Source organism: Etheostoma spectabile, chromosome 6 (assembly GCF_008692095.1).
Source record: "Etheostoma spectabile isolate EspeVRDwgs_2016 chromosome 6, UIUC_Espe_1.0, whole genome shotgun sequence".
NCBI lineage: Eukaryota > Metazoa > Chordata > Actinopteri > Perciformes > Percidae > Etheostoma > Etheostoma spectabile.
The window spans coordinates 1,029,364-1,049,200 of NC_045738.1; the positions used below are offsets into that span (position 1 = coordinate 1,029,364).

Here is a 19,837-nt window from a genome sequence, read left to right on the forward strand (position 1 = left end):
GAGAAATAAACAATAATCATTAAGTGTCTTGTTTATGTATGTGTTAAAGAACAAACAATCACAAATTAATATTCCGCCACTTTAATCTGACAACACAAGCAATATTACATAACTTGAACGTTTTTTTGTTTTCAACAAAAGAATATGAACTGAGAATACAAAATCCCTTAACCAATACAATCACACATTACTTTGGAATAATGTTACAATAATAAAAATATGAAAAATGATGCAATATGATTTAAATTGTAATACTAAATCATGTGAAAGTCTGCATGTAAAAACACTGTAGCAAAAGATGACACGGATATTGGCAGTCTGAGCCAGGCATGCTCCACTGAGATGAGATGATTATATTGAGATTAATTTAATAAGTGATTGAGCATACATTTCAACTCACTCAATAATCATAATTTGGTTAACCTCAACTATTTCAAGCAACGAAACTGACATAAACAGCTGTACCAAATTTATCTCAAATCATCTTTCCGCAGCATAAAACACCCTGCACGGCTGGCTCCAGTTCACCTGCAGTTTAATCAATTTAGGAAGCCAATTTTCCTTCATACATTCCAATATTGTGAATAACAGGGTTGTTGTATCCATCTTATTAGGACTGAATACTCTATCATTAGCAAATTAGCAAAAATTGCAGTCTCTATTCACATTCGTAAAGGGTTGAACCGAGAATAAATTGACGCCCTCCCCCTTCCGTACGAGGCCTGGTTCACCGACACTGAGCTACATGCAAGAAAGCCTGTGAGAATGCATTTTCTTGTACAACTATTTGGAATTGTCCTTTAAACTTCTCCTCTTGCTCCAAAGCAGCTTATAAACAACAATGTCAAGTTGGCCCATAGAAGACCTCTAGCATGACTGATCCTCCAAAGGTCTAAGTGGCTGTGTGTGTGTGTGTGTGTGTGTGTTAACTACATGCAGAATGTATGACATGGACTAAAAAAGAAAGAGTGAAAAATAGACAACAGAAAAAGGAGTATAGTGGACACACACACACACACACACACACACACGCACACACACACACACACACACACACACACACACACACACACACACACACAGAGTCATGAAAACACTGTTCTGTTTACATAGACGGTTGGACATGAATAGCGGCTCATAGCACAGGCCTCAATCAAAGCAAACAGGACTGAATGGAGTAGATGGGTTCAATGGTGAGGAGAAGACGCTCCTTTTAAATGTTAAAAGGTAATTTGGCTTAACACACAGTCCCTTTTAATGCTGTCATAGACTGTGTGCACGTCACCGTCACCCTAATCTCCTATTCTACAACTCATTCAGTGCTTTTGCAAGACAAACAAAAGATGGTTGCTGTTTATATTCCTCAATTATATTCCTTGATAACACAAGAAAAACAGAAGGCACGAAAGCCACCAGTGGGGAGGTGGACGATGTTATTTATCTTCTGACTTAGGCAGGCACCATAAATCTAAATTGATTCCAAAAGTGAATGGGCCTCAACACAAAATTGCATGCGAGGACAAATATAAAGGGTACTAATAATCAGTGAAACTCCCCTTTAAATCTGACACCTGAGTGTGACACAGAAAAACATAATGAAGCTTGAATTTTCACAACATGACTACAGAAAACCGTCACCCGTTTGAATTATTTTAATGATAGAACAGAACTATTGTAATTTCCAATGCTGCACATAATCTTTCCTAATACTAAACACACACATTAACGACTGAATACGCCACCACATGCAGGAACACGCTACCTGCAGCAGCTTGTGTCTATTGAAATCCTTTTCAAAAGAAATAAGAAGAATAAAACATCATTGCCTGTAACTTCAAGGCCTTGAAGGTAAATCACACCATCAGCACTTGAAACTATAGAAATCTTATCATTTTGGTCTATTGTAGGTAAGGTTAAGTGTATACATATAGACGTATACCAGCTGTATGAGATAAGACATACGCAGCATGATAATGTATCTGAAAGATGTGACTATTTTTATCTGTAGAGATAAGAAAAATGCAGCATGACTGATTAATATGAAAGAAGCTTCACTTAGCATGATTTAATTATGAATAGTATGATATAAAGATGAGGATTATATGTATTTTTATTACAATTTGAATCAACATATGTCTTTCTGGCTCTTGATATCTACAGTACTACACAAAATGAAAATCCCGGCAGAGGTAAAACTATCAGATAATGTTTTAGGTGATTGCACAGTGTTTGATTTTCGAGGAAATAACGTGATTATGTCAACAAGGACAAAATGGACTTGAGGAAAGAGCAGCATACTATATTAAATAAAGAAATACTAATCATATGCTGTGCAGCTAAAATAAGACTCTTCTGCATTACATTCTAAAAGCAAGACTGGAGCTCAAATTGAAAAAAGGATGAACCACAAGCTTTACCATCCCAACATCCATTTGACTTTGCACACACACTGGATCTATCAAATGAGGGGTATCAAAGATTTTAAACCACCTCAAAGCCAGAGGGGGAGCTATGCTGTTCAAACACGTAATGTCTACTTATTAGTTACAATTTCTTTATTTCTAATTCTCTCTATTTTTGTAAAAACAATCAGTGAGTTAATAATTATGCTACTCTAACATTGATAATAATCAACATTATTACTATATAATAATAATCATCATTGTTTTACTAATTAAGAAGGTTGTAAATGGCTCAAACTTACACTGTAACTAGTTCACTTCATGCTAATAGTCAATAATCTAGAACATTTTGGTGCATACACCCATTAAAGCTAATAATTATGATCAACACTATGTTTGTTAGTATCTTCTGAGGTATTTACATCACACACATTTCAATGTTGCAACAGATTTGAATATTATGGTCTGCTGTTTTAACAAATTGTGTAAAATATGAATCGTGTTTTGAAAATGATTTTTGTAGTGCCATATTTATTTGTTAATAGAAATGATTATGTTGTCATGACATTTAGTTACATTTTAATTTATATTGAACTGTCGATATCAATTAACTGTTGTTATCGCAGTTTATTTCTAAGAAGTAATAGTTTTGTGTCTGTGACGGATGACTAAATGACTTTGCCATGAACATTATGACTAATATCTGTGTTTTTACATACCTTCCTATATAATGAAAATATAAGGCTAAAATGATACATTCGAGCAATATTGTAAATGTAGAATATGGACATGTGTTTATTAAGTAGAGATAGTGAAGTATTATGGTATGTGAATATACATATTTCACAGTGACATTTTACAATAATAATTTCATTTAAAAATATAAAATGCAGAGAGGTACAGAGGCTTCAGGTCCTTTTTTATTTTGCATGCTGCAGGGCATGTAGAGACAAGACTGTAGAGAAATCCTTATGCATTGGCATTGTATCATATATATATATATATATATATATATATATATATATATATAGGAAATAATAGTAGATTACAATAAAATCTATAAAATCCCATCTGACCTCTGCAGCAATATTAAGGACGCTTTAACTGTATAGAATGGCTGTAAATTTGTGAAATGTGACTGTGTGATTTTTCATGCTTTTATCAAAAAAATTATACATCAATTTTGCACTAACTCCACCCGTTAATGTGCGAAAGTCTAAGAAATGGAAATTGAAAATTTGAAACGACAGAGGAGACACAAGATTGTAAACAATAGTTATGGTTGCCACTTTGGCTGTCCGTCTCACTGGCCGCTCTGTTAATCCACTTAAGACACAATAGACAACAGACCTACACAACACCTCACTATCGATTTATCATTAAAAACATTTTATGTAATGCATTTCCCTGTTATTATAAAATCAAGACTTTTGAGGTGAAATTGTACGATTCCGATGTACAGACATTAAAGGGGAAAAAGCATCGCTGGGTCATCGGAACTCGGCTGTGGTCTATGTGATTTTTCACGGTGTCTTCTCTCTCGCTCTCTCTCTCTCCTCTGCATTACCTTAACAAAAGCCACACACACACACACACACACACACACACACACACACACACACACACACACACACACACACACACACACACACACACACACACACTCCACCAGTGTGACAGACAGGGATACAAAATGGCTGAATAGTGATGGAGGGGCTGCGTGTTCTTTTATGTGTCGACTAATCAGCCAGCACTAACATGTGTCAACACTACACTCACACTCTCCTCAGAATGGGGACATTGTCCAAAGACAGAAGGAAAAACTAACACTCTTTCAATATCCTGACAACAAATGAGGAACAAAATAAATAAAGCTTCAGTAGTTAGAATATCTGTTATGAAATTAAGGACAATGACTCTCACAAGCAAATGTGTTTTCAACTGTTTTCCTTTTTTTTAAATTTGACCAGAATTATTCCTTGTATGCTGTATTTTTTTAATCTGAGCTACTGGTGGAGGTTTTATAACAACAGCTCCTCTGTGACAGTGGAGGACTGGCCGACGGCTACCTTTTGAAGCCTGCTGCTGCAGCAGCACTGATATCCTCCACCACACGTACACATACTTGTCATCAGTAGTTTACAAAACCCGCTTTCTCCAGTTCTGCTGTATTGTTATTAAGATACTTGACAACTGACATCGATCCTCAAATGCATTAATAATATTCTGTGGATCTGGAGCCAACACAGACTGTTGATAACATAAAGTAAAATATAAAAATGTGTGTCTTAGGTAGATAGATAGATAGATAGATAGATAGATAGATAGATAGATAGATAGATAGATAGATAGATAGATAGATAGATAGATAGATATTTTTCTAAAGTAGGGTGAATGCATGGTTTTATTATTTTAACATTAAAATAATTCTCTCCCTCCTCAATTAAATTCCCTAATTATTACATCAAACACGTGATTAAGCGTTTAGGCATGGAAATCCAATTCCAATGGAAAATAAGGTAAGATTGCAGAAATAGAAATGCAATACAGATAATTGAATATTGTATTGACAAAGAGCTCTATTTTAGCTTGAACTGTAAAATGAAAAATGCAAAGATTTGACACGTAGCATTTCAGCCACACTGTGTTTCAGTGGATCTTTTGTGAGCCTGTAAATTTAGTTTTTGCTCGAGTCAAGGCCTTTCACTCAATCATCGCGTATTAACATACTGCAAGAAAGACACAGAGAGGGAGAGGGAGAGGAAAAGAGGTGGAGAGATAATGAACCTGTGTCTGCTACTGCTATAGGCAATCAGGAACTAACCTTGTGAATAATCAAGGCTTGGCAGAGAGAGGGGGTGAGAGAGGAAGAAAAAGAGAAAAAGAGAGTGACTATAGCGCCAGTTTCTAATCCTATCAGTCCGGTCCATGATGTGTGTGTGTGAGAGTGAGAGTGAGGGAGAGAGAGAGAGAGAGAGAGAGAGAGAGAGAGAGAGAGAGAGAGAGAGAGAGAGAGAGAGTGAGGGTTGTCTCTTTAGGCCAGCTCCCACTGAGAGCAGTAAAAAGCAACCTGGAATCAAAGCCTAAATGCATCTGTGTTTGTGTTTATCACACAATGGCAAACCTTCCCTCACTGAGGCCTTCTATACATCTGAATCCTTCTCTATGGATCTGTGTCTTTCTCTTGTAGGTCCATGGATTTCTCGGGTTTTATTTTTGTGCCCATGCACGTTACATATCGATGCATTTCCCTTGTAGTGGCTTTCTCTTTAGGCAATTTAAGAGTGGGGTTTGTGGGAAAGCACTTATTGTATTTGCATCTGTGTGCTTTGTACAGTGCTGGGACATTGCTGAGGTGGGTCAATAGTGGAGGCTATCTTTAAAATTAAAATGACAGAGCACAACTGATGACACAAACTAATGACAATTTTGAATAAAAGTTGACTTTTATATGCTCATTTATAAACAACAACCCCACAGTGATGATGGATAGCTGCTATGACACCTCACTGTACAAAGGGCTGAATCAAACAGTCCAAAACAATATTTCACATCATACTGTAAGCTTTACAAAAATGGTAAATGTTGCTGCAGGGCCGTGGCATTGCAATATATTTTATTGTAATCTTGTGTTGTTGGTATATGTGTGTGTGTGTGTGTGTGTGTGTGTGTGTGTGTGTGTGTGTTTCCTAAATAGCAACTGCCAGGCTGCATGCAGTTCTCCTTTGCAACAAGGACTGAATTGGAACAAATTACCCCCTGCTCTCTCTCTCTCTGTCTCTCTCTCTCTGCGTGCGTGTGTGTGTGTATGTGTGTGTGTGTGTGTGGCTACACAAACAACAGCTGTTGCCGTGGACAGGTGGACAGAAGGTCGTCATCCCCCACTTATGTGCACACAAATAATTTAACACACACCAGGTATGTGTTAGCATGTTTGTGTGAACTAATATGGACAGGCGGTACACATACTGAGCATACATAACTGTAAAATGCAGAACTAGTAAACGTAATCAATGCATTGTTCGACATGCACACACCTATATACGCCCTTCTAACTGGTGTACAAATAATCAAACACACACACACAACGCCAAACGCCAAACTAAAATAATGGTGCCACAGAACACAAATACTACAACAATGCCATATAGAAACAAAAATGACAAAGCTGTGTCTTCTGTCTTACGAAGCCGTCTGCTAAAAGCATATTTCTCGCCCTCCATCTTAGAGCAGGCTGGCCGACAGGCAGACAAAGAGACACTACCGCAGTGTGAAAATATACTGACGTAGCTGGCTTCTCTGTGGCTGAGATTTAGTCTGTGTGTGAATGTGGGTTTCCTTGCTTTATGGATCCAAGTAAATATGCATGCTATGTTTTTGAGTATGTGTCTGTGAGAACATGTACAGATGTTTCATGCACTGTTACTTTTGTGCATGCAGCAAGTTTCTCTACATAAATGTTCACTCTATTGTATTTGAATGTATGTTTTCTTTATGCACTTTCCTGATATGCTCATGTGTGTTTATGTGTCTCTTTCAGGTGTACAGCAGGGATGTGCAGGTTCTAGCTGTAGTAATCCTATCCTCTCCTATCCTCAAACTATTCAACAATGCCGGTTGAAAATTATATTGCAGTCCTAGAATTTTAATGACAAGTCTTTTTCTTCCTTACTGTCTGGTTGCTGCCTAGACTGGCACACAGAGGAAACTAAGACGCTGGCATCTTTGTAGGGAAACAACACACATTCAGGCAGAATACATTAAGACATGTCCATAAAACCTCTCTTCACCCAACTAGTAACAGTAATACCACTAATCAAACATACTGTACCTATACCATTACAGTGAAAGGCATAAGCTGACTGGATGCAGTTCTATAAGACATAGTAATACCATTATTTCATTGGTGAGCTTTGTGTTAGCAATGCTAATGAGCTTTTTCATGATAAAGTACTGATACGTTTTTCATCCTGCAGCAGTGTTTTTGACACAAATAAAATCACAAATAAAATATATCAAATGACTATCCTTTAATGCACCAACTGATGCATTGCATTCAACCTAATCCTAAGAGAAATATACAAAAACACAAGTCACAGTGGTGTTTTAAATGTGTGCGATGCAGATGCTCACCTGTTTGAGGCCAATGCTAGCACTTTGTATGATGGAGGCCTGCAGAGGGCCAAGCCTTCACTTCTGTTTTACACAAACAAAACACAAGGAATGGGTCATCAGCTAATCCTTAAAATTCCGTCCAAATCAACTTTGAGTAAAATATAGAAACAAAAACCTAAATGCAAGAAAAATTAGGAAATTGTCAGTAAGTAGTAATACAAATTAGACAGAGAGAGAGAGAGAGAGAGGAGGTGATGAGGAAGGAGGACAAAATCTAAAAAAAGAGAGAGCAGAGCCATGTTAGCACTTCACTGATCAACTTTCAACTTTGAGAACAGGCGCAACAGATGCAGTGGTGGTGTATTGTGGAGGGTATTAGGGTGAGGGACATCCCAATATCTCCCCCACTGTGTGTATGCGTTTGTTTTTGTGTGTGAGTGTGACAGCAGGGAGCAGCTCAGCGCAGGACGCTGCACGCAGCAAGGGGCCATTAGACATGGTGGGGTGACCCACATAAAAGACACACATATACACACACACACACACAAACACAAAGCATGGAACTTTCTTTTTTGCAGCCAATGTGCCATGATAACCATAAAGTCTGGATTCTTTAGCATTGGGTTTAGCACGCCCATTGTCAAATAGTTCTCACAGAGAAGGATTTGTCAGGCAACTGCTGGTCCAATAAGCCTCAATATATTCAGCACAAATTCAACAAACTCATTTCACTTCATTGATTAAACACATTCTTTCTGAGTGAAAGGGAAAACCTTTCACTGCGTATGTCTTCTGCTGTACTTCAGCTCGGGTTGCCATTCTGTGTATTAAGTCTCAACACTTACAACAAATTAAGGCCTCCCTGACACAGTCTCAACAGAACATAATTTTATAAAAGTTACAGGCTAGGTTTTTTTTTTGCAATGCATTGGATTAAATTATGGAATAGTGTACAGTTCCTGTTCCTGTTATTGTAATCACCCCAGTACAAAGTTAAGTAAAAATGTTGAAAAGCTTTTTCTTTTTTCTCTCTACATGTGTAGTTTGACTCTCTACAATGATTGTCCCAGGCACTTGGCATTTGTGATGACATTGAAGAGTAATAATTGGGGTATGTTTGTATTCAATAACTTTTTAAACTAACATCTCTTATGTAATCTTTCAATTTCCCCTCTAAATTTCGACAGCTGGCCCTGCAAGCTGACTTCAAATGTGTATTTCCTGTAGCATTACTTACTACAGACAGTTCAACATATTTTGAACAAAAACATAAGACACAACAGAACTCTATGTAAAAAAGAATACAGCCATTTTTTTTTTAAAGAGGGTGGCTAAAAATTAATTTAGACAATACTCAGGGTAACAGGAAAATATCGCTAATATTATTAGGCATGCAATAATAACTATAACAGTTAAGTTCCAGGCAGTAGCTCAGTCTGTAGGGACTTGGCTTTGTTTGGAGAGTTTACCTCCAGGGCACTGTGACTGCCAGGGTGCCCTTGAGCAAGACACTGAACTCTGACATGTCTCCATAAGTGCATGTATATCCCTTGCGGGATCAATGATCTAACCTATCCAGATGCATTTTTAGGTGACCAATAAAGTTTGATGTGTTCGATACAGCATCCTTTTTTATACCGCAGACGTTGCATTTAGTGATTCTCTTGTGTAAAGTTATTATAGCCAAAGGTTATGACAAAGGGCACAGCAGATGCAGGTATGCTCCAAGTTGCAAATTCGAGTCCAAGCTTTGCAATCTGTACAGCATCCGACATCCTCTTTCACTAGCCCCTAAAGCATATGTAAACAGTATGTGGGATATTTTCAGTATGAAAAGGCTAATTATTATTTTTGACTGAGCTGAGGGAGCATCAGGTTCTCCAGTAACTCCAACACAATGTTTTGTTCTGTAATAAATCTTGAGCCATGTCTTTTTTCTCTCAGATAATTACAATTTGGCTGCACAGCTCCACTTCCTCACAGTGCTTCACAGCAGACAGATTGTTGAGTTGGTGAGTTGGCCTGCAGTTCTGAAACTCTCCTTCTTTCATTATCCTTATCTCTCCATATCGCTCTCCTGCCCCCACAACACACACACACATATACATTGCCAGAGGGATTTGCAGCAGCTAGGCAGAGCATATGTATGTGTGTGTGTGTGTGTGTGTGTGTGTGTGTGTGTGCTCATGCACAGCAGGGAGTTGCCAATTACAGCAGTGATTAAAACCCAGTAGTGTGGAAAGAGAGATGGAGAGAGGTAGAAAGAAAGGGACATGGACAGTGTTCCTACACATGCAGCCTTTTCCATAAATTCTACAGAATTGAACTTGTGATATTTCTGAACAGCCTAAGTCACAAATCCAGTAGAATCCAAAAAGTAGAAATCCAAGTATTATCACTGTATATATTAGAGCATTTTTGTAACCCCCCTCCCAACCCATCATCATTATTGTAAGTAGGATACTAATAAACAAAGTACATTTAGTCAAGAAAAAAAGTCCATCGAAGGCCACTTTGACAAAACCAGCCACCAGCTACTGTACCGTCGGCTGAACAACATTCTACCTTTTGTGGAAGTTTAGTAGAGATATACAGAGAGAGAGACATGACATGGGATTAATGCACAGTATGCATATTAAAACTCCTTTCCATATTCCACAGAATCAGACATTTGGTCTGAGCTCAGCCCCAAAATCCAATGGGAGAAATTGCAACCTCTTGTCATTTGCATCAACACTAAACTGCCTCAACCATGCCATGGCACAAGGCCCATGTGTCACAAAGAGAAAGGGAGGAATCCCTTGCAATGAATCCGTAGAATGAGGGAATGGAGTGAAAGGACAGCGAGAGGGGCAGAATGACAACAAGATATAGGCAACAGTGTATCTTTCCCTTGGCAGGACTGTTTAATTGTTTGATAATTCACCGTTTGCGTGAAGGAGCAGAGGCATCAATGGGTTGATGGACTGTATGCCTTCACAACATAAACTAGTGCATGTGGCTGCAAGGAGAGGTATGTAAGAGCATATGAGAAGGGGGTGTTTGAGGACAGAAACATCATGTTGGATGGATGTAGCAGAGGACAGAGGTAGAGGAGGTTTATGTGGATATTGCAACAATGCTTGGATGATCAAATTCTGATTTCCTATTAACATCACAATTATAACATGTTAATCAGAATCAGAATCAGAATCAGAAATACTTTATTGATCCCCGAAGGGAAACTCTGTGTTGTAGTTGCACAATATTATAAATAGAGTAGAAATACAAGAAATAAAGAAATATAAGGAATTTAATAACATGTTAATTGCAGTAAGTGGAATAGAATTTATGCCACGTGTGAGTGTTTCACTTTTTGTTCAACCCTTTATGTGTGCATAACCTATGGCTGAACTGACTGACTAACCTAGCAGTAGCAGAGTCACTTCTGTGGATGACACAAACATGATGCCTCATTCATTAGCAATGGTAAGGGTAAAATTGTTTCTCTGTGACATCACAGATTAGAGTATACGGTCTCTTTCCTCCAGCTTTAAGAGACCTGGTTCACACAAAGTAATATAACTGCAAATGCATTGATTATTTCTCTAACCGAGTGATTCCTACGCACTACCTAGCCCAAAAACCTTAACATGATGAAGTCACAGTGCTGTCATACTTAAAGATGCTGGTAGCTAAAACACTTAAAGGGAACAAATCAATCACCAGTCGGCTCTGTGCAGGGGTGGACAGATATAACCACGGTGTTTCCTCAACTCATGACGTGAAGTCACGTGCTGCGTTCGTGTCATGTCAGATTTACCATAAATACAAGCTCCCTACTGAGAGGAACCATTTACGTCAGCCTCCTGGTGTACTTACAAGCAAGAGATGTGTTTTTTTTGGGGGGGGGGCTTAAAATTCCTTTGCATCACAAATGGAAAACATGTGTTGACATGGGATGCAAACACTGAAATAAATCCACTAATGTTGACTGTCAAGTGATTAAAAGTACTACTTACATTCACTGTAACAGAATAAAGTTACCAAAAGTGAGAAAATATGCTGCAGTTTTTTTTTAAATCTTACATTCTGTTTGTGGTGGATTTCACATTGCCAAATTTAAATGCTAATTCTAAATAGAACAAGTTTAACACATCAAATGTGTTTGGATGCGGGCATCCAGATAGCGCAGTGGTCTGTGCGGATGCCCATGTTTAGAGGTTTACTCCTCGACGCAGCCGGCCCGGGTTGGAATCCGGCCTGCGGCCCTTTGCTGCATGTCACTCCCCCTCTCTCTCCCCTTTCACAACTTAAGCTGTCCTGTCAAATAAAGGCCGAAAAATGCCCAAAAAATAATCTAAAAAAAAAAATGTGTTTGGATGCTAGATTTTAACATATCCTTCTTGGACATAGTCATATTGTCACATTTATTTTAAAGGTCGAGCTAGGTGGCTAGCTAATTCATCCAATGAACAGCAAGAGATAACAACAAAGAGAACATTGCAGCAAAAATCAATACACAATTACTTCTTCTTGCCTCTGCTTAGTTGGCTGCTGTTACATTTTGGTGAGTTTACAGGTTAGTGCACCGTTTCTGTTAGGTAAAAGCCCTTTCTTATCTTCAGCATGTTCAATGTTTAAACAGAAAAAAGTCTTATTCTTACCTGTGTTTCTATTCATAAGCTTCAGAGGAAGGGGGCGTTTCTCAGCCCCAAAATTGACCTTGTAATCATTTAAAATTAAACTCAAAATCATCAAAAGGTAAAGGTACAACTTTTTTCTGACTCTGGCTAAGTGAGCATTCAATTACAGTAATGCCTTGTTCATGGACCCTTTAACAAGTCACGGATGTTTGGGTATTGATTGTCTGTAGGGAAACTGGCAGTTTGTTACTGTTTAACTGTCAAACACGATAGTATTGCCCATCAGAAGGACAGAGAATGGTTCGTAAACACATTTTCAATACAAATTTGATATTTTGTACCTCAAAGCTGAATCAGAATTCCTTGATTTTTTTTATTCATCATATCGACAGCCAGGCGGCTCTTTTTAATGAAGCCAGTGGACAGTTTGATGTGGTGTTTGTGTGTGTTTGGTGTGTGTGTGTGTGTCTGCAGAGTGGCAGGTGAGTGAGCTATCTGCAGTGCTCACACTCGCACCCCCTGCTGTGTTTAATCAATACCATTCTGAATTCCAGCCTACACACACACACACACATATGCACACATGCACGCGCACACACACACACACACACACACACACACACACACACACACACACACGCCTTGCAATATCTTTCTGTAAGACACCAAGGGAATACTAAGCATGAGCAACTTCACACTCCTCCTTGGGGTATAAACAGTGTGCACACATACTTTCACACACAAAGGGTGAATGTGTGTATTTACTTATCCTTTTTTGTGTGGGTGTGTGTGTCTATAACAGGTGGGGCTAATTAATTCTAGTCAATCTTGTCCACTGGGGAAGTATATCAAGATTGAGCATGAGTGTGTGTGTGTGTATGTGTGTGTGTTTGTTTATGTATGTGTATAGGAGAGCTTCTCAAGAGGATTCAGAGCAGCAATCGGATCAATTCAAGTTCACCCAGGATGGAGTGGGTGGGTCTGAGGTGGGGGGTGGGGGGGGTTGGACACAACAAGAGAAGTGAGAATAACATGTTTTCTTCATGATATTCATATCTAATGATAAACACGTGATTACTATTTATTTACCACTGATTTATTTATCAAGCAGAAGTATCTAGCACAGCAACTGAACAGCTTTGGTGTTGAAGGTTAAACCCATTGCTCAAAGGTACTTGGCCAGTAGTTGTTGAGGGAAGGAGGACTTGTTCATTCACTTTTCCTTCCCACATACTGTAGGCCCATCAACTGTTGGGACTGACAGCACAGCTGGTTCCTTACACTCCACTGAGAACCTTTTGAACCTCAAGGACCAAAAAAAACTTTAAACTTGAAAAACTTGATTGAACATTTCATGACGTTGCTCAAGGTTTATATATATTATATTTGGAAATAAAAAGAAGGAATACCTTTTGGTGTATTTAAGCAGATGATTGATAGGGCTCAGGAGGTCTATGTGAAGGTGACTCAACGCTTTCACTTGTTTTCTGTGTCATTTGTACAGTATTTCGCCATTCTTGTACAGCATCAGGAATCAAGAATCATGAGAATTTGAGGGGTGTGTTGTGCAACAATAGGTCATGAGTTGGTTTTCAATGGGGAACTCCACAAACTTAATAGGTTTTTTATGCTTCCTTTTTTCTTTTTTGCCTTTTAACACTTTAATGGTTGTTTAGTTGTTAATTGACATTTGTCTAAGACTGCAGCATGCCGATTTTTCATCATGTTTTTAAAGTGTATCTTGCAACGCAACAGCCTGCGATTGTGATATTACAAAACGTTTTTTCGAGCATAGAAAATAACCAAGAACATTTTTATTGTTAATGTATTTGTATGTTAAAAGAGGTTTTATAATAGAAAGATTTAATTATCACAGTACTCATGTACATATTTTATACTGGCCTCAAAACAGCTAATGCTTCACAAGCTAATATTTGCTCAAAATGGAGTTATAATAATGATGTGATTTTTTCGGATATAATTAGAAAGCAGTGGGTTGCAATCGATTAATATGCTGACAAAAAAATCCTGGGGGATCACAGGGCAGAGGTGTGAAGCTTTGTGAGTAAAAGTCTGATTCAAAAGCTATTTACGAGCGGTTTCGAAGCCCCCCCACCCCTCCTGTCTGTCTCCCCTGTGTAAAAATAACTAGTTAGGAAAATCTGGAAATGGGCCGCTTTGAGACGGAGGATAATTAAGGCGAATACGGAGCCAGTGTTTTTACCAGCCCCACTTTTCCTCTCCTTTCCTCTCTCCTCTTCTGTCCCTCCTGACACCTTGCTTCCCCCACATACTCTTCCTGCAGCCCACCACACACACACACACACACACACACACACACACACACACACACACACACACACACACACACACACACACACGCGTTACCACCACCACCAACCAGCTCCCTGCTGTGAGAGCAAACACTCATCGCACATGATCACCATGACGATATGGAAATATGAATTATGCATGAAGGCAGCCTCGCCTAGGCTGTGGGTACAAAGCCGTGTGGGTGATATTCTCCTTTCAAATGATGGGAAATAACCCCTTAGTATTAATAATATAATACTCTATTCTGCCACATTTTCTCTGCTGTATCACTGTCTCGTAGATGTGTGATTTGTTAGGTGTTCCAAACATTATATACCCCCATATGCACCGAACATTAAACCATCAACAAATTTAATTTAAAAAACAACAACATTTGTGCATTGTGTGCTTACAGTAATGTTAAAATGAGCATACATGATGAAACATTGTATTTACACTCCAAGCCTAAATCACCGAAACAGAACAAATTCCAGTACTGCCAGTTAATTAACTGGCACGGTAGTGGGGCTGAATGTAATTACATTTTGCTGACTTTGCTTTTCTTAATGTTCTTCATTGTGTCACTCCAAGGTCACAGTGCAATTAAACATCCTTCACAAAGAGAATGCATAATAGGCATGCAAAAATGTAAGACAGTGTTAATGTGTTGTCTATTGTTTATTAAACTGAGTCCAAATTGTATTATAGGCAGCCATTTCATCAGCTCCGTATTCAAGGGATCCTGACAGTGTGACAGCATGAAACTCAGTTCTCTGCGTCTAAACCCTGGCAAGAGCCATTTTTCTAACACACTGGCTATTATTAGATATTTGTCTAAGACAAATTCGACATTGAGATTATTGAAGTAGCAACAGATCCAGTTTTGACAGGCATACAAAAAAAGTGTCTGGGTATATATGCCAAGAAAAAAAAGCAGTTCCTGGAAGTGAAAATAAAACAGAAAGAGGCCAGGGGAGGCTCTGAAACATGTATTGTACGACAGGATTGGTTCAACATGGCTGACTGAAAGGTTACATTATGGCTCCATGCAGTTTCTATATGGAAGCTATTAGGTGAGCCAATGGGCAGAACAGACTGTGATACATAATGGTATAAATAAATGGCTGACAATAACTCTAACACCTTACCCAAAAGTGGTTCTATTTTATTTGGCAGCATCCAGCCATATTATAATTGTATAATATTTTTATCCCAGTCCCCCTGCAGGCAAAGAAAAAATGACCATATTACTCTTGAGTCCATCTTTGTTAATCAAATAAAAGCATAGATCTAATCATATCTGCTTCCTGCAATTCACCCCTCTTGTCACACATTATCTAATATTATAAATGATTTTGCATACTGTCTTAAAATATCTTGTCACTGTGGTCATGATTCCTGCATGTAGGAAAAAAATATGTAATACAGTATATATCTCATAGACATACATTGCTGGTGAAATTAGTTTAAGACATTTTCATTCAATCAATTCTCAGGTTGGATGAGAGTAACTTTCCTTTTGTATGTGTTGAATCAGGAAGATAATGCTTCAGACTGAGTAAATATTTTAAGCTGTTATAGTTTGTGATATGTTGATATTTATATACTGGATCCCTGCTCCACCTATGAATCAGGACATGGGAAACTCAAAGAAAGGTGTAAGGCTATGTGGTTGATAGGTATAGGTGTAGGTATTGGTTTATGCCACTCGTATGTGTTCTGACTGTCAAATGTTTATTCTATGAAATATTAAATCCGACATCTTACGGAAAATATGTCGGATTACCTTTATTTTGAAGTGTAAAATTAAAAAAAACAATACTGATTGAAAACGGATTTATGGTAAACTATTAACACTATCCTATATCTGCAAAGACAATTATACAGTCCCTATCCAATAAAGATAAATAGTTTCTGTCTTGTAATATTATTTTATATAATTATAATAATAGTTTTACTATGATGTTTAGTGGTGTGTAATGCCCATCATATTTAAAAAAAAAAGCATATGCTTGACACTATAGGGTATTCAAGATGTCAACCCGTCAGCTTTATTACCTTGTGTATTTTCTAAGTTGAAGTACTTTAATTTCTTGTTATGGTACATTAATGTCACTGATCCGTGGCAAGAACTAAAATTCAGTTTAACAGTAAATATTTAAATTGTCAAATAATGCAAACATGTTACTGTAATAGCCCTGTTTTTAATGCAGAACATTTGAATTAATTTGGCATTTCCAGTATGTTTTTCAGCAGTACCACTTATTTGATGTTCTTGTGCCTTAATGTTATACGTTAAGAGTATAAGCCCATCTAATTATTAACTCAGTTTGCAGAGTGTAGCTACACACTAAACAGAGATGACAGGGGTGTGTGCATGTGCCCATGTGTATGTGTCATTTGGGTAGGTGCAATGGTGCGGACGGTCCTATAACTGTCTGCTGACACCTCCTCAGTATGTAAGAACCATCTCTCCCACTGCATTATTTAAAGGAAGAGAGGAAGACGCAGACAGGAGGGGAGGGAGATGGGACAAGAGAAAAGGGCAGGGAGAGAGAGAGAGAAATTCGGGTATCCTTTAACAACGTATCACATGCAGTATATACTATGTGTCTGAGTTATAAGCCACTGCAAAACTTGACTAATTGCAGTGCTCTCCATCCTCCCTCTCTTCCTCTGTGTCTTTCTTTCTTCTTTACCCTCTACTGTTTCTATTTGTTTCTCTGCCACATCTTCATCTCCTCTCACCTCTCCCTCCCTCTTGCAAGAGCTAACAACTTGCCAAAAGAAATATGATTAGCACAGCGGAGAGCTGAGAACCACAGTTTGCTGGAGAAGTGACACATCCTGGCAATATTCCCCAACTGCACAGTGCTGAGAGGAAAGGTGTGACAGAGAGACAGAGTGTGTGACTCAGTGGTTAGCTAGTTTAGTAAGTCTGAGAGTGGAGTTTGCATGATCCCCCTTTGTGTTCGCCTGGGTTTTCTCCCATAGCCCGAACATACACCGGTCAGGGAGATTGGAGAGTCTAAATTGCCTCTGAGTTTGACTGTTAGTTTATCCATATTCACCATATGATGCACTGGTCGGGGACTTGTTTTGAGAGTTTCCCTGTCTTTTGCTCAATGCATGCTGGTAAAGGCTCTAGTCCCTGTCACCCCGTGACCGTGAATAGGAATAAGTTGGACCAAAAGCACCAGTTATGGCAATAACTGTATGAAGTGAAAAATGAAGTGAAAACTGAAGTGAAATTTGTGTTCAAATCTATTGAGCAACAAACCCTGAAATCGGGAGATTATACAGGTGATAACATACTCATTTTTGCTCTAAAGTAAATACTGATTGATTACAATAAATACTGCAATCATATTTCATCAGAATGTCATTGCTTTGGTTTTTATAACTCCACTTAAAATACTGTGAATGTAGTTCTGGGCAGCGTTCATTGGTTAGCATTCATGCAATGCACACTCCCACAGTTCTCCTCACATTACCCGTTAATATTTAAATTTGAACAGGGGAACACATTGTGAGCACAGCTGCATCTCATAGTGTTTAACAAAGCTACACAGTGCAGCAAAAAAATAAAAGGAACAACACAAACAACAATCAAATATGTTTAAGGAAAGATTTATCAAGCTGGATCCTTCAAGAGAAAAAAGCAAAAAACAAATACTGTAAAAATTATTTTTGAAAAAAGGAACGAAACAGTTCAGTGACCACTGACAATAATGTTAAATTAAGCAACGCCTAACTGATCAGGACTGATCATGATACTACTGAATCTTGAAAAACACACACAACACAAATCTTAACTTCAACATAACTTTTAAAAAGTCTGTCTTTAGAAAAGTATTGAGTATTTCTAAATGAGATTTTTTTTTAAAAGACAGACAAAGAAAGGCAGCGACTGAGGGAGAGAAACAGACACTTTGAGAGAGAATGAGGGAATGCAGGAAAAGACGAGAGGGAGGGAGAGCGGAGTGGTGTCAGGTCGATCTGAAAGCCAGCAGGTCACAGAGGTTCCCTTTGAATTTAGAACAAACCAAAAACAGTGAATGTCTACTCCAAAAGGCTGAATGACTGATTATAATGGCTGCCTGCTTCGATCTCGTCCCGTCAGCCTCTCAGCACTGCTTTCTTAAGAGTGCTGTGACTAGTGAGCTAACATGTGGGCAGGCCTACCATTTACAATTACAATTTAGGCATTTAGCTGACACCCTTATCCAAAGAGACTAACAATAAGAGCCGCAATAGAGAAGACTCGAGTGTCTGTGAATCCTGTGATTCTCCGCAGTCTGGTAAACACAAAGTGAAGAAGGAATACAGAGAAGACAACAAGACCCCAGTACAATACCAAAGTATGTATCAACATGTCCCATGAAAAGAAGAACTCATTCTGTGTTTACACAATGTGTTAATGCAGCTACTTAAAAAAAAAAAAATCCAAATCACCCCAGCCATGCTAGATCTAACAACTCCGATTGACAGTACAGGTTGTCCTCTATTTGCATGACGAGATTGTAAATAGTAACTTTCATTGCTATTTTTTACCTATAGTCAGCATTTTAAATAATTCGTCAAGAATGAATCACTAAGAGAGACAGTGAAGTCTGGGCCTCCTGCTGCTCTTGCCCATGATTATGGCGGTTCATACACTCATACACTGGTTTTGTTTATATTTTATATGCAGAGTACCAGTGGTAGAAGCATTAATAGTAAAACATTCTAGTCAGATTTCAGTAGATTACAGAATACTATTGGTCAAAGAAACAAGGTAACGTGAGAGGCAGGTCAAAAGACACCAGCCATTTTAGGTTAGGAATTAGAAAAGAATGACACATATGTTGAAGGTTCTATCAAGCTACATTAACACTGTGTGCTAACCACAGTCTGCACATCATTATGAGTGTGAACTCCATCTTTAAACATTAAAGAACACTACCAGTAAAAAAAAGTCATTCATAATAGTATTTGAGGTTGACGATCCCTAAGATCCTTTCTCCTGTTGCTCTTGCTAATATTGGGCGCTGCTGCAGTGCGACAGTACAAAAACTAACAGGTTTTTGCGGTAACTGTATCACTCATTACACTTTCTGCCAGTCCACAATATCATATTCTCATTATACTAAAGAAAACTGGTGATCCTTGTGTATCTGTTTTACTTTCAAGGGTTTATTTGTGTTGTGGCAATGACTGCCTGTCATAATATGCACAGTATATTTATGATAACTTGGAGGTATGCAATGTTATGTCATTATTAAACCCTTCAGTATGGTGATACAGATATGAGAGCCCTAACACACTGCAATAGCCCCACTAAAACTCAACTGCATCACACACACACACACACACACACACACACACACACACACACACACA

General features: G+C 38.3%; 1 long non-coding RNA gene across 3 annotated transcripts in view; it reads right to left on the minus strand.

The window, feature by feature from the left end:
• LOC116691658 (uncharacterized) overlaps positions 1–19,837 on the minus strand; it is a 33,496-nt gene that overhangs the window by 4,655 nt on the left and 9,004 nt on the right. For all 3 annotated transcript variants that reach the window (XR_004332525.1, XR_004332524.1, XR_004332526.1), the window contains one exon: positions 7,536–7,598. This is a non-coding gene — a long non-coding RNA (uncharacterized LOC116691658). The remainder of the gene's footprint in view (positions 1–7,535; positions 7,599–19,837) is intronic.